This window comes from Lonchura striata, chromosome 3 (assembly GCF_050655825.1).
Source record: "Lonchura striata isolate lonStrDom1 chromosome 3, ASM5065582v1, whole genome shotgun sequence".
Lineage (NCBI taxonomy): Eukaryota > Metazoa > Chordata > Aves > Passeriformes > Estrildidae > Lonchura > Lonchura striata.
Genome location: NC_140705.1, coordinates 92,171,256 through 92,180,760, shown reverse-complemented (window position 1 = coordinate 92,180,760; position 9,505 = coordinate 92,171,256).

Here is a 9,505-nt window from a genome sequence, read left to right as displayed (position 1 = left end):
TGCCCAAAGCAGCTGGGATGTCCCATTCCTGGAAGTGTCAAGGCCAGGCTGGATGGGGCTTTAAGCAACCTGGACTAGTGGAAAGTGTCCCTGCCCATGCCAGAAGGGTTAGAACTAGCTGATTTTTAATGTCCCTTCAGACCCTAACCATTCTGTGATTCCATGATATCAACATTTCTTTGAAACCACCTAATTTAAACCTTCTCAAATGCAATTTTACTTTTATTAAACAAAGCTTTGCACACTGATGGAAAGAGTCCAGAGCTTGTATTCATAAAGCTAAGTTATTGCTACCAATAAAAATAAATAGATGGCAATTACTGAGGAATTACATTTAGAGCAAAAACGACTGAATTTATTACCCCTCTGAATATGTGCAGCATAATATGCAGCAAAACAAGTTTGAAGAGAAGGAGTGGGCAAAGAAACTTCTCCTTAATGATGAAGCCAAGCTCACACAATATCTGAAATCTCAAGCTGTATGTGATTTTTAGTCTAAATCCACTGATGTTCTTCCCACTGATGCACCCTAGCTATGGCCACCAAGCCTTCTTGCAGGTCAGAGCCCCTTGCTTTGCCTGTGGAATGTAATTCACGTGGAACACACTTCAAAAGTAGACAAGGTTATCTAGTCCAAAAGTGTTTCCAAGGGTGTACATGTGCCTGCACTTCAGGAGGCAAAAATCAAGTTCCTGGTGTAAAAGCATGACTGCAGCTTTTAACAGCTTTTCTGCCTGTGGGCACTCTGCTGTAATGGGAGTGTGAAGCAGGCAGAGGATGCTCTCACAGAGTACAGCCCAGACCTTCCTCAGATTAATAATGACAGATTCCAACACACATTCTTCTAATACAATATTGCTAAAATAGGAACTTTTTTCTAAAGAGCATTTAAAAGCAGGGAAATTTTAAATTATAGTTCCCCCAAGTTACCTTTGACTGTACTCTCAGAAAACCACATCTAACTACTGTGGAAATGTGAGGTACATTTTTCTCTAAGGTGATAATAGCTTCCTGGTTAGGAAGTGGCAGTGCAATAGCTTACAAAAGATGTTCTGAAACAGCTTCCAGATTATGTCCTTGCAAAATGAAGAACTGCCAAAAACAAAATTGACACAGATTATCTTACATATGCTGTCTCAAGAGTAGAGATCCTTGCTTCCACCCAACTCACTGAGGGATTCAGCTCTGGGGGAGACTGGTGTGCAGGACTTAGGTTTATTTGTGAAATGCCTGGTTTCAGTTCAGCTTCCTCACTTCCTTAGTCCTGTTCATCCTTTCTCTTCCAGACCAGAGATGGGCTCTGCCCTAGAAGCATCACCGAGGAGATGCAGCACATGCCACACACAGACTGATTGCTTGGTCCCCTTGTATCTAATACCCTGCATGAAGTCCCAGAATTCTCTTGCCATTGTGCTGGCAGGCTGTTAAAGACATCTCCCTTTAATTTAAAGACTCACATTGATGGAGAACTCAGCCCCTTGGCAATCAGGCTGATTGCTCTCTCTCTTGAAAATCTACATTATATTTCTACATTGATTCTCGCTGACTTCAATTTCCAGTCACTGGGTATGACATCCTTTCCTATTAAGAAGCCCTCTAACACCTCTTCTCCCTGGGCAGTCATTTCATCAGGTTCTTTGTGACACACTAAATAGGCTGGCAGCCTTATTTAGGCACCACAATACAGCCCTCACCCTGCTCCTCCTGCTCTGTAGTGCTTTAATTTCAGGATAATACCTGGCTCCTATTTGTCCAAGACTGGAGCAATGAGGGACATCACCACTGTTGTGATAGGAACAGAGTGGGATGTCCAGAAAGTCCCCCACCAGCCTTCTTGTGAAGATTCCAGGTTTTTCAGAGATATGTTTTTTTGTTTATTTTATTGTTTGTTTGGCTGGGTCCTTTTAAGAGGGAGAGAGACTTAGGTGTATTGTGAACACAGATCTATTTAGCTGATACAGGGGAAGATGAGAACTCTGATTTCCATGAGGGCAACCTGTGAATGCTGCTGTAGGTGCTTGTGTAGTCCAGAACAATCCTCAGGGAAGACCTACACCCCCCACCTTGCCACAGACAGGATGTGAAGAGTCCATTTGGGATCATCCCTAATACTCTTCTGACCACAATGCTACTGATATCCTGGGACATTTTTCTGATGTTGTGTATGAAGCCAAAGTCTTGAAGAAAGGCATCCTTCAGGAGCTGTGGATCTCTGGAACTGGAAAGGTAGGCAGCTTCTTCATGCACCTAATGGAAGCCTATATTTGGCTCAGGCTGCCTAATACCAGCCTAACCTGGTACCCCCAAATGTGCCTCAAGACATCTCTGTTTGCTACTGAACTCAACAGCTTGAGGCTCTGCTCACAAAACTCCCCTTTGGGCTGTGTTGACTTGGGGTTTGAGGCCACAGTCTGCAGTAGCAGGATCAGGATCAGTTCTGACAGGTTTGGACTTGCTAAGAGCAATGTTCTTGTTACAGCCCCCTTGTTACAACCTGCAGTGGTACACCAGGCTCCAGATTTCTTTCCCTGTGGGCTTATATGCACCCATTTTATCCATATTCAACCTCCCTGACTTTCCAAAAACTGTCAGAATGACCTTTTGACTGAAGTATTCTCCAATTCTTCCTCCAGCAGTGGATGTCCTCCAGACACCCTCTCTGCCCCATGGAACCAACCTCTGACTTCTCTAAATCAGCATGTTCCCCCATTCCTACTCACAGTTTCATTCAGGTTCTCTCAGCGTTATCTTGCAGCTGGGCTTTGTGCAGTCTGACCCTCTGTGTGGAAAACTCCCTGAAAGCAAAGGCATGCCTGCTCCTGCTGCAGCAGCACAGCTCACTCCCTGCTCACTGAAGGACCAAGACACTTCAAAAGAGGACAAGCTGGAGAGAGCCCTGACTGACCTCACGTGGGGAGAAAGAGGAGGCATGGGCATGGGAAACATTCATCCTTCATGCTCAGAGCCCTGGTGCAGGCATTCTTGCGGACACAGCTGGTCCTGGCTTGGTTTCCCAGCTGAATGTGGAGAAAAGCTTTCCTCCTCATTTTCCCAATGGTCAGACCATATGGAGAGTACTTGTTTGTCAGAGTATGGACTGCCTGATTGCAGGGTCAGGCAGATCCCAGTGCCTCAGTCATTCCCCTTTTCTAGTGAAAGTCCACATGCACCAGGTTGGTTATTCTTCCTAACTGAAGCCAGTGGTTGCCCAGTCCCTGTCTTCCCTGTGTCCCTTTTTCCTTCCTTGGCCACTGCTGGTGGCAGTGACCTGCAGCCCTCCCTGACCCAGGGCTCCCTGTCAGTGCTCCCAGCCAGGAGGGAACAAGGCTGGGCTCCACTCGTTCTGGATGGGCTGAGCCAGAGGCAGGTGTCACTGCCATCCCCAGCACACATTCACTCCAGCCCCTGACACAGTAACACAGACATTTATAGATGGCCTGGGTATTGACTGGGGGAGAGTTTTCATGCCTAATCCAATGTCAGTACCAGCAGCAGTTGTTGATGTGTCCATTCTTTCTGCAACTGCAAATAACAGACCCCAAGCCTTTGGACAGATCCCTGTGGGACAGGACTGCCACACAAGGCATCCCACCAGTCTAACAGCTGGCTACTCATTTCCAAAACCCCCTCATTGGTAGATGGTATTAATGAACAACAAAACAAAACAAACCCAAAAAAGATGTTTTTTTCATACATAGATGCAAGAGCCTTGCATTCAGAACTCTGTTGCTTATCCCATTTAAACTGATCTACAGATGACAATGAAAAAGAATCAAATGGGAGCTGACTTACAAGTCACAGACCCTGTACATCAAGAGAAACCCTTATTTTTACTCACATTCTTGCAAGTCTGCAGAGTTTAGCAGTGTGGTCCAAGAGCTGAGGTTGGGCAGACACATCAAGGTACTGGAAATGATTTACCTTTTGACATTAATTCTATCTAAAGTGCTAGAATGGAAACTGCATTTGTGTCAACAGGAGCTCGTATTCAGCTCACTTCAAGTGCTTTCCTGAAAGATACAGTTCCCATTCCACACCTGGTAGGCCAGGGGAGGAAATTCCTTTGCTTCTGAATGAACCCAAAAATGTCTCACATCTGTGCCAATCTCTGCCTGCTCCAAGATCCTGTACAAGGTCTCCTGGCCACTTTTTATCAACCTCAAGAGGAATGCACAGGACACACAAAGCTGCAGTTCCCCTCTCCTCTGGCTCATTATCATGCTCATCTGATAATGGGCTGCCCAGCAAAAAGGAGGAGATAAGCAACCTCCTTGAGTGTCCAGGGAATTTTTCTCACACCTCAGTGTCCATTTGAAATTTTCCCAGCTCTTTCCATCTCACACGGAAAATCTGCAGAGCCTCACTTTACCCCATTGTGACAAAGCAATTCTATTCTGTGGAGGAAAGCTCTTTCTGAGAGAGCTGCTCACTGATCTCTGCTCAAACTCTAAGTCTGACATCCCATTGTCTCAGAGAGGTCAGCAGTCTGAAGAAACAGAAATAAATGGGAAGACTTGATCACTGCAGCTGCTTGGGAGGTAGGAGAGGGTCAGCTTCAAGGAAGTCTGTTCTCCTCCTGCATCTCTGCTCCCACTGCCAGAGATAACTTCTTACTTTTCAGCTTCCAGCCTCAGGCAGAAGTGCCTGAAAAAGCCAATTTGAAGGACTGCAGGGCAGCACCACTGACACACAGCTTCCCACTCCAGCAGTCTTATACAGAAGAAACATCTTTGAGCCAGAGCAAGAACTCTGGTCATGGGCCCAGGGGGAAGTGATGAAGCTTGGCTGCACCTAGGGCACACACTGCAAAATGAGGTACTACTAAATGTGCTGGAAAACCAAGACAGCCCCAGGGGGAGATCAAAGTTAACACACAGCTTGACCCTTTTCCATACCCTGCACACAGCATGTGTTAGAACAGCTCCCCTGATGCACTGCAGCAGCCCTGTTTAATGGCAGCACAATCCAAAGCACTCTCACTTGCTCTGGCTGTGTACCACTCATGGAAAACAGAAAAAAAAAAATAATCTAAGGTACCTGAAAGAGCTCATTTCACAGCAATATATTTTGACATTGCAACAAAACATCTTCTACAGAAAATTCCCAAGCAGTGTTTCTAGCATGGCTAAATTAATTCTGCCAGTCTACAACAGCCAGCTGCACTTGCTCATTCCAAGAGAAATGCAGAAATCCCACAGGACCTCGAGACAAGGTAAAAAGACATCCTATTGTTCTCTGACCAGCACTGCAGAGCTCACACAGTTCTCTGAAGCAGGGAGGATTAGTGGCTTTTCTGGATCTTTTATAAAACTTAAGCACAGCTATTCCATCCTTGTTAACTACCTGGTTTTCCTCACAGGCACTGACAAAGCAGGGGCTGTTCATAACTGCCCTCTCAGGTGGAGCTGGTTTTGAGAAGTCCTTTTTGTCTGTAGAATAGGGCTTTGAAGCTTTCACTTTGTGCCTGTGATCAAAAACCTCCTCAGCCTTTCAGTGGGAGTGGAAAGACAGGGATTCCAATTGCTGAGAAACAGCAATTTTGCAGTCAGGGAAAAATCATTAAGCCCTGATTGATTCTTCACTTTTTTGCTATAGAACCACATTTTTTCAGTGATGGATTTCAGCAGGTAGCAATTGTGTGGCTGTTCAGTCTCTGCCCAAACTGCACGGAAAAGCAGAGTGGCTGGGAATGAAGGGGGGATTTAATTTGCTGCCTTCAGCCTGGGCACCACACATGCCTAAAGTATCAACAGCAAGCACACAGTTCTGCTTGGTTTAAATTTTATTTAGGACCCGATTTTCTGCTCTCTACAGGACACCATTCTCCAACACCATGCTCATAGCCCAGGGAGCATTTTGCACATGCTGGTGTTGCCATGTGTGTATGAGAGCAAATCTCAGCCCTCCTTTGGATGTGCTGGTGGTTGCTCCTCATGGACTGAGGAAGCAGGGAAGAGCTGGCAGTGCTGGTGAAAGGGAGCACAGCACAGCAGCAGCAGACTGGGGCTGTCAGATCCAAGTCTCACCAGCACTGAGTGGCTGGGTACCTGCCAGGCAGAGGAGCTCCACTGAGTTGTGGAAGGGATTTTCAAACACAGCTAGAGAGCACGGATTTTTCTCCCCTCACACTGGGAGAGCTGCAGCACGCACTGCATTGCAGACACAGGCCTGCATTGCTGTGCCTCACTGTGTCTTGCACTTGCTTTTTCATGGCTTGTGCTAGGACTGATCCTGAATACCAAAAACCCAGCGTTCATCTGACCCTTGACAGCTGCCATCCTGAGGCAGCCTCTCACTGCCACCCCTACTTTGGCCACCTGGCTGGCTTTTTAACAGCTCTAACCCTCTGTGGTTTCCCTAAGGGTCACTTTCCAATGTGGTAAGACCCATTTAACCAGGTTGGTCTTCAAAGGGGACCCCAGCCAGCTGATTGAGCCAATGCTTCTGGGCATCTGGGCTCTTCATTTGGAGAGGGAAGGGATGGGAGGTTTGTTCATGTCAAAATTAATAAAACAGCCACAAGGTAAAACATGGAGGGGTCTTCACATATATCACAGCTCCCTGCAGTGCCATCTTTCACAGCAGCTGGCAGTGCTGCTGGCAGATAAAGTAAATAATGGCACTGTTGTGTCCCCTACCCTTGCCTCAGCCAAGTTATTTCTTCTTCACTTCTCTCCTCTAGAAATGTATGGTAACCAGATTATCCTCAAGCCTCCCAGACTGCTTTAATATTGGATAGAAATTCAGAAGTTATTGCAGGTAGGAAAATAACAAAAAAAGCCAGATGCAATTACATGAGCCTCAATCCCCTTGAAAAGTCACAGTTCCTCATGCAGTGGAGGCACAGGGGAGGGTGGGTGAGCCACAGAGCATCTGTCAGGAAGGGCAAGTAGACAAATTCTCTGGTTGGAGGTCAACCCACCAATTTCTCCCATACATGGACACATATTCCCATATTCACCAGTGTTTCTTCCCCTTGTACCTAACCAAACTTGCTCAGCCACTCCCCTGCTCAGAAGGGTATCAAGTATCTTGAGGCTTCTCCAGGTGGTTTTCCACTTACAAAAGCTGGGCTGGCAAAGTGTTCCTGCTGCAGGAAGGTATAGGAGCAGCTGAGATCTCAGCTAAATTCTTGATCCTGCTTCTTCTTCCTTGAACTACCCTTTCTCTGGACCTCAACATATTTTGCCCTTGCAAAGTGCAGATCTCCAGTATGGAGTATCTTGCTCAAACCTTTCATTAAAGCAACGCCAACTAAACTAGCTGCCCTAGAGATCTGATGAAAGCCTGGAAAATGTTAAAAATATTTAAAGGAGAAAAGAATGCAACTATTGACAGTGGTAAATGCATCTTAATTAAAATCTTGGTATGTACAATTCAAACACACTCCAGTCATCCTCCAACTCCCTGCAAAAATTAATGAGATTAGTTTTTCTTACACTGATCCACAAAGTACAAAAAGAGAGTAAGAACTGAAGATGAAATGTTGTGGATGCAGGGCTAGATACTGATTGCATTTACAGGAGTATAATTGCAACAGGATCCCTTGCAGATCCTGCTGGCATGGTTCCAGGAAGCAAGGTAGTAACTGTTGGGTTGTGCTGCAGGGACAAATGTCTGGCCCTAAATAACTGAAGCAAAAGGGGATGATGAGGACGTCCACCTCATGTTCCAAATGAAAATCAAATATCAGGTACTGTGGCTTTTCTGCTTCTTCAGTCCAAAAGAGGATAAAATTACATCCTTGATTTATGAATAATAGAAGTTTGGTTTGGTTTTTTATTTTAATCTAAAGAGTCCCCAGAGTTGCACTGTTGCCAAAACCTCTTGTAACTCAGGCCAACAGTGAGAGAGAAAATGTACCAGCTCTACAAATTCCCTTGCAGAAAACAGAGCAGACTTGGTATCCCAAGGCTTGCAATAAACATCCCCTACTCACACCAAAAAACACAAACATGAGGGTTCTTCATGCATGCAAGTTTTCAATATCTATTTAATCCATCTTAATGCAGAAAGATCATAAGTTTGATTTAGACTGGGTCAGGGCTAGACATTTGCTTGAAGCAAATGCTGTTTACCCTGGGATAATCTGTGAGTGTTTATGTGCCTACTCACGTTCATCCTCTCCCTGTTCAGGATGCCTGCTCACACACTGGGACATTCAGTGACTGACATCTACTCCACCAAGTGCCCCACATGCCCTGGGCTGATGTAGAGGAGATCTACACAGGCTTTCCAGAGAAAGGGGATGAAATTCCTACCAGTGACCCTCAGGGAATTTCAGTGATAAGAGTATCTGACTCATTTTCTGGGGTTGGATGTCAGACAAAACATCACGCTGCTCCACTTCTGCAGATGGATTTGGGGCACAGAGCTGTATCCCAGGAAGTGACACCTGATTGGAATGAGACTTAGCAAAGGGACAACAGTCACAATCTCCAGCCACTGATTTATTCCACAGCACAAAATTTCCCAAGGAAAAATAACAGATATAAGTACATTTTGGTCTTAGAGGAGTTTGATACTGTCTGGCTCTAATGGGGAGGGGGGGGGGGTTGGTGGAATTTTTGGTGTCACGTTCTTTGTATTCTTTTTACATAATACCACTTAGCACTATTAATACTACTGCTCTTTAGTGAGCACTCTGTTACTTCCTAGGACTAAAGAACTAGAGAAACTCCCCCAACAAAATCATAAAAGGGGCACTAGAAAAAGGAAAAGTTGATATGGAAGAGCTGTAAATTATCCATTTTTAAAGAAAGAAGGGGCAAGGCAAGAAGACAGGAAAAAATATGTCACCTGAAGTCACATGCTTTTTTTTTAAATTGCTGTCTGTCTTTGTTACAGAATCATAGAATGGTTTGGGATGAAAGGGACTTTAAAGGTCACCCAGTTCTGACCCCCCTGCTATGGCTAGGGACACATTCTACCAGGACAGGTTGCTTAAAGCCCCATCCAACCTGGCCTTGAACACTTCCAGGGATGGTGCATTCACAATGCCCCTGGACAGCCTGTGCCAATGCCTCACCACCCTCATACTAAAGAATTTCTTCCCAATATCTAACCTAAAACTGCCTTCAGTCAGTTGAAAGCAATTTCCTGTGGATCTGTCACAATACCAAAAATCCCTCTCCCAGCTGTCTTTTAGGCCCTCTTTAGGTACTTGAAGGCTGCTATAGGGTACTCTAAACATTTTACCAAAATTCACTGATTTTCTAAAGAGTTGGTTTTTAGTTGTTTTGACCCCTTGAGAATATCCTGTTAGCATTTCTCCCATGCCTATATCTTAGAGTAAGTCCTTTTAAGTGTCTCATCAAGCAAGGTTTGGGGCCTTACAGGGTCCCAACCACCTCTTTCTTACACGTTACAGGATCTGACTGTAGGCTTAGAAATTTACTCACTAGAACCTGTCAGTGAGGTAGCAAATGTTGAGAACAGCTCTTCAGGAGAAAGTGGGGAGCTGAAGACACTTGTAGGAGTCCCTACCTGTGTCACAGTCACAGGT